Below are 7,386 nucleotides of genomic sequence, written 5' to 3' on the forward strand. Positions count from 1 at the left end.
ACGCCTAGTTTACTGAAACGGTCACATATGTGGGAACTCCTTCAAGACTGTTGGAAAAGCATTCCTCATGAAGCTGGTTAAGAGAATGCCAAGATTGTGCAAAGCTGTCATTAAGGGTGGCTAATTTGAAAAAACGAAAATATAAAATATATTTTGATTTGTTTAACATTTTTTGGGGTACTACACGATTCCATATCTATTTCATAGTTTTGATGTCTTCACTATTATTTTACAAAGTAGAAAATAGTGAAAACAAAGAAAAAACCTTGATTGAGTACTGTAGGTGTGTCCTACATATACTCCTGGTTGAGTATATACTGTATAATTATAAAAAACACATTTTCCACAAAGGTAGTGCGCTGGGCCTTTACTAGTCCTGTATTATAGCAGACTGATATAGCTGTCTATAGAGCAGGCAACAAAATACATTCTGGAAAGGAACAAAGAGGCAGGAAGCCAGGAAAGAGGCAACCAGACAGAGAATAGAGAGGGATGGAGCTAGTCAAACGTAGGCGATCTCTGTGGAAACGGCTTAAGCGGAGAGATAAAAGGGGTGAGTGAAGAGGTGAAGGAGGGAGAGGTGGAGGAAGAGGAGGGCTCAGAGACTCAGCTCTCCTATCTGTGTGTGGTGGTGGGGGGGGTGGGTCCGCAGGAGGATGGGGAGAGAGGTGGATGAGCATTTCGCAGCTTCGCTCTCACCCCCTTCAAACATGCAGTTTACATTTACAAGTTTTCATATGACCCCTTGCTGAAATCTGTCAATTAAAAAGCAGAGCTCTTTAGAAGGGCAGGAAGTGATTTAATAGATCAAACACACTCGTCTGACACTTTAACTTCTTCTCTCTCCTTTCTTCTCGCTAAGTAAACCTTAAACATGTAAACGGCAACGACGCACATGTGTAACAGAACCTCATTGCAGCCTTGAGCTGTGATAAAGACCCTCAGGCACACATTCATCAACCAGATATCAAAGACAGACAGGAGCTGCTGTTTGAAGTCTAATTAAACTATCGTTCTCCCCCTTGGCTTGCGAGCGGCCGACGGCGAGCAACACCGTAGACTACATAGAACAGGTTGCCATTTGAGAGACCTCCATAGTGTAATCAGTGCTACTTTTATTTATGTTTTATTTCACCTTTATTTAACCAGGTAGGCTAGTTGAGAACAAGTTCTCATTTACAACTGCGACCTGGCCAAGATAAAGCAAAGCCGTGCAACACAAACAACAACACAGAATTACACATGGAATAAACAAACATACTGTCAATAATACAATAGAAAAAGTCTATATACAGTGTGTGCAAATGAGGTAGGATAAGGGAGGTAGGGCAATAAATAGGCCATAGTCGTCACGCCCTGGTCGAAGTATTTTGTGTTTATCTTCATGTATTGGGTCAGGCCAGGGTGTGGCATGGGGTTTTTGTATTGTGGTGTGTTTTGTCTTGGGGTTTTGGTGTTGGTATTGGGATTGTAGCTTAGTGGGGTATCTAGCAAAGTCTATGGCTGTCTGGAGTGGTTCTCAATCAGAGGCAGGTGTTTATCGTTGTCTCTGATTGGGAACCATATTTAAGCAGCCATATTCTTTGAGTTTGTTGTGGGTGATTGTCCTTAGTGTTCTTGTTCCTGTCTATGTGTTCAAGTGGTCCTGTGTAGCTCAGTTGGTAGAGCATGGCGCTTGTAACGCCAGGGTAGTGGGTTCGATCCCCGGGACCACCCATGCGTAGAATGTATGCACACATGACTGTAAGTCGCTTTGGATAAAAGCGTCTGCTAAATGGCATATATTATTATTATTATTATATATTAAGTATAGGCTGTTTCGGTTTTTGTTACGTTTATTGTTTTTTTGTGGTGTTTGTATTTAGATTCGTGTTAGGTTTGTTTATTAAAACATGGATCGCAATCTACACGCTGCATTTTGGTCCGACTCTCCTTCACCACAAGAGAACCGTTACAATAGTGGCAAAATAATTACAATATAGCAATTAAACCCTGGAGTGATAGATGTGCAGAAGATGAATGTGCAAGTAGAGATACTGAGGTGCAAAGGAGCAAAATAAATAAAATAAATAACAATACGGGGATGAGGCAGTTGGATGGGCTATTTACAGATGGGCTATGTACAGGTGCAGTGATCTGTGAGCTGCTCAGACAGCTGGTGCTTAAAGCTAATGAGGCAGATATAAGTCTCCAGCTTCAGTGGAGACTTCATATTTTTTTGCAATTTGTTCCAGTCATTGGCAGCAGAGAACTGGAAGGAAAGGCGGCCAAAGGAGGAATTGGCTTTGGGTGTGACCAGTGAACTATACCTGCTGGAGTGTGTGCTACTGGTGGGTGCTGCTATGGTGACCAGTGAGGTGAGATAAGGCGGGGCTTTACCAAGTAAAGACTTATAGATGACCTGGAGCCAGTGGGTTTGGCGACGAATATGAAGCGAGGGCCAGCCAATGAGAGCATACAGGTCACAGTGGTGGGTAGTATATGGGGCTTTGGTGACAAAACGGATGGCACTTTGATAGACTGCATCCAATTTGCTGAGTAGAGTGTTGGAGGCTATTTTGTAAACGACTTCGCCGAAGTCAAGGATCGGTAGGATAGTCATGTTTGGCAGCATGAGTGAAGGATGCTTTGTTGCGAAATAGGAAGCCGATTCTAGATTTCATTTTGGATTGGAGATGCTTAATGTGAGTCTGGAAGAAGAGTTTACAGTTTACAGTCTAACCAGACACCCAGGTATTTGTAGTTGTCCACATATTCTAAGTCAGAACAGTCCAGAGTAGTGATGCTGGACAGGCGGGCAGGTATGGGCAGCGATCAGTTGAAGAGCATGCATTTAGTTTTACTTGAATTCAAGAGCAGTTGGAGGCCACGGAAGGAGAGTTATATGGCATTGAAACTCGCCTGGAGGTTAGTTAACACAGTGTCCAAAGAAGGGCCAGAAGTATACAGAGTGATGTTGTCTGCATGAGGTGGATCAGAGAATCCCCAGCAGCAAGAGCGACATCATTGATGTATACATAGAAAAGAGTCGGCCCGAGAATTGAACCCTGTGGCACCCCCATAGAGATTGCCAGAGGTCCAGACAACAGGCCCTCCGATTTGACACACTGAACTCTATCAGAGAAGTAGTTGGTGAACCAGGCGAGGCAATCATTTCAGAAACCAAGGCAAACACACAAACCAATCAAAAACCAGACCCTTACTGTCTGTCGATGAAAATTCCATTCATGTTTAAAGGAAAGAATAAACCAATAGAAGTAGAGCTCTGTAGAGGATAGAGCAAGGTTTGACCTAATGGAAATGACTCACTCTGTCATACTGTTCTAACCCAACACATGGAGAGCAGAGAGGAGACACTATAAGCTCATCTGACTCAGAACAGAGAGTAATCATTTGGTACTCACACACAAAATAACCCCAAATCATACCTTCCTGTCACAGTAACCTTCCAATATACTGTCACTGTAACCTTACATTCTACACTTTTTCCCTGATTTCCAGACGTATGTAGGCATCCTGGAGTACTGCAATGTGACTTCAAGCAGAACAGCTCCCAGTTGAATTCAATTCAACAACTGTCTCATCTACAGAATAGCCCATCACTTAGAGCAGGGATGGGCAACCCCCCTTTTGTAGGCCCACGGATCCATTTCCAAAACACTCAGCCGAGGTCCCAACAGTTGAGAGTTAGAATAATAGAATACACAAGGTGCCATTTCGAAATGTGGTTGTGCATCAGCAGTTTACCTCTTGTTGTGTCTGTCACTCAATTACCTCATGTCAGCTAACATTTTAGGATTGGTAAATGAGTCCAGCTAGCTATCTAAATTTGTAGTAATCGTGGTTTAAATTACCGACCAGTGTGCACCCATTGATTTTGTTAGTCTCTCTCACTCTGCCCCGTGGAATTTCTTTACAATTGCATGAAATTAGTTATAATAATGGCAAAATCTTCTCTCTGCCCCATGGAAAAATGTGTAGCATTGCAGGACATTTACTCTAAAACGTTGTTTTTCTTTCCGCTGTCAAGCGGGGGCTGCTAAAATGTTTGCCCGCAAGGTGGGGGGAGCCCCCACAACAAAATGTCACTTAGGGCCCCCAAAAGGCTAGGGCCAGCTCTGACTGCATGTGTGGGTATGGATGCAGGTACGCAGATCCGCGGGCCACATAGGGGCAAGGGATCAGAAGAGACAAAGTGTCACAGTTATAATTTCCCTCTGTCACGGTGCTCTACTATCTATCCTACCATGCCTTTCTAAGGTCTTCGAAAGCCAAGTCAACAAACAGATTACCGACCATTTCGAATCTCACCATACCTTCTCTGCTATGCAATCTGGTTTCAGAGCTGGTCATGGGTGCACCTCAGCCACGCTCAAGGTCCTAAACAATATCTTAACCGCCATCGATAAGAAACATTACTGTGCAGCCGTATTCATTGATCTGGCCAAGGCTTTCAACTCTGTCAATCACCACATCCTCATCGGCAGACTCGACAGCCTTGGTTTCTCAAATGATTGCCTCGCCTGGTTCACCAACTACTTCTCTGATAGAGTTCAGTGTGTCAAATCGGAGGGTCTGCTGTCCGGACCTCTGGCAGTCTCTATGGGGGTGCCACAGGGTTCAATTCTTGGACCGACTCTCTTCTCTGTATACATCAATGAGGTCGCTCTTGCTGCTGGTGAGTCTCTGATCCACCTCTACGCAGACGACACCATTCTGTATATTTCCGGCCCTTCTTTGGACACTGTGTTAACAACCCTCCAGGCAAGCTTCAATGCCATACAACTCTCCTTCCGTGGCCTCCAATTGCTCTTAAATACAAGTCAAACTAAATGCATGCTCTTCAACCGATCGCTACCTGCACCTACCCGCCTGACCAACATCACTACTCTGGACGGCTCTGACTTAGAATACGTGGACAACTACAAATACTTAGGTGTCTGGTTAGACTGTAAACTCTCCTTCCAGACCCATATCAAACATCTCCAATCCAAAGTTAAATCTAGAATTGGCTTCCTATTTCGCAACAAAGCATCCTTCACTCATGCTGCCAAACATACCCTTGTAAAACTGACCATCCTACCAATCCTCGACTTTGGCAATGTCATTTACAAAATAGCCTCCAATACCCTACTCAACAAATTGGATGCAGTCTATCACAGTGCAATCCGTTTTGTCACCAAAGCCCCATATACTAACAACCATTGCGACCTGTACGCTCTCGTTGGCTGGCCCTCGCTTCATACTTGTCGCCAAACCCACTGGCTCCATGTCATCTACAAGACCCCGCTAAGTAAAGCCCCGCCTTATCTCAGCTCACTGGTCACCATAGCATCTCCCACCTGTAGCACACGCTCCAGCAGGTATATCTCTCTAGTCACCCCCAAAACCAATTATTTCTTTGGCCGCCTCTCCTTCCAGTTCTCTGCTGCCAATGACTGGAATGAACTTCAAAAAACTCTGAAACTGGAAACACTTATCTCCCTCACTAGCTTTAAACACCAACTGTCAGAGCATCTTACAGATTACTGCACCTGTACATAGCCCACCTATAATTTAGCCCAAACAACTACCTCTTTCCCAACTGTATTTAATTAATTTATTTATTTTGCTCCTTTGCACCCCATTATTTTTATTTCTACTTTACACATTCTTCCATTGCAAAACTACCATTCCAGTGTTTTATTGTGCTATATTGTATTTACTTTGCCACCATGGCCTTTTTTGCCTTTACCTCCCTTCTCACCTCATTTGCTCACATTGTATATAGACTTGTTTATACTGTATTATTGACTGTATGTTTGTTTTACTCCATGTGTAACTCTGTGTAGTTGTATCTGTCTAACTGCTTTGCTTTATCTTGGCCAGGTCGCAATTGTAAATGAGAACTTGTTCTCAACTTGCCTACCTGGTTAAATAAAGGTGAAATAAAATAAAAATAAATAAACTATGACTTGCAGTGTGGTTACTCCCTCACAGCTTAAATGCAGGAAGCGGCAGCTGAGCCTGACATGTCCAGGGAAGGTCTGACTCCCGGATTAGCTATGTGTGATTTCCATTCTAAGGCCAGGTTGAAGCTTTCTATAAGAAACATTCATGTGTTGAAAATTCCAAATTGTTTGCGTCGTCAACGTACACACAGCACTGACACACCCACTTACCCTACCAGACATGCCACCAGGGGTCTTTTCACAGTCCCCAAACCCAGAATGAATTCAAGGATACGTACAGTTTTATACAGAGCCATGATTGCATGGAACTCCCATCTCATATTGCTCAAGTGAACAGGAAACATGGCTTTAAAAAACAGATAAAGCAACATCTCACAGCACAACGCCTCTCCCCCATGTGACCTAAATAGTTTGTGTGTATGTACTGATAGATCCTAAGAATGTAAAGGTAATATATGAACATCTAAATAACACATGTAGGCCTAGAATAGTAGGTCTCTTTGTTGAGTCAGTATAGAACCTTTAAGTTGTATCTTTCTTGTTTTAAATGTATGTAGTTCTGCCCTTCTCTATTACTGTTCTATGTCATGTTTCATGTTCTATGTGGACCCCAGGAAGAGTAGCTGCTGCTATCGCAACAGCTAATGGGGATCCTAGTCAAATACCAAATACCAATTCCACAATCCATCAGGTCTGACCAAGGCAGCCAGGGAAAGGTTAGGTTATCAACCTGTAATGGATTTCGCTGGCGTTTCTCAGGGTGCTGTTTTTCCCTCTTTCCCGGTCTTATAAGCCTCGGTGCAGACTCCATGCTTTATTTCTGTCTGCCTGGAGTATAGGACCAACGGGGGCTGCATTCTGCGGCTAAAACTCACCTGATAGGATCAAACACACTCACAGGGAGCGAGCGTGGAGTGGCCCAAATGTTTAACACCCTTTCCCAGGTCCATTTCACACGCGCCTGGCTGTCACGAGATAAGGTTGCAACCCCCTCTAACACACACACGTCAATACATAGTAGTCAATAATATACACACACACACACACACACACACACACACACACACACACACACACACACACACACACACACACACACACACACACACACACACACACACACACACACACACACACACACACACACACACACACACACACACACACACACACACACACACACACACACACACACACACACACCCCCTGACACACCCTGACACACACATGAATGAGCATATGTATGTATGTTTTCAAGAACTCTCCGGTTTGCCCTCCACTATTGAATAATCCTGATTTCAATTGAGATGAGTACAAGACTCACTACTCTCCTTTGGGCAGATCACTGACAGGCAAGTGTTACTCACGCTTAAAGTGCTCACCCTTACAGCCACTTCTATTTAAGCGGTCATATTGGTGAGACTCGTTGAGATAT

The sequence above is a fragment of the Oncorhynchus gorbuscha genome, linkage group LG14 (assembly GCF_021184085.1).
Source record: "Oncorhynchus gorbuscha isolate QuinsamMale2020 ecotype Even-year linkage group LG14, OgorEven_v1.0, whole genome shotgun sequence".
Taxonomy (NCBI): Eukaryota; Metazoa; Chordata; class Actinopteri; order Salmoniformes; family Salmonidae; genus Oncorhynchus; species Oncorhynchus gorbuscha.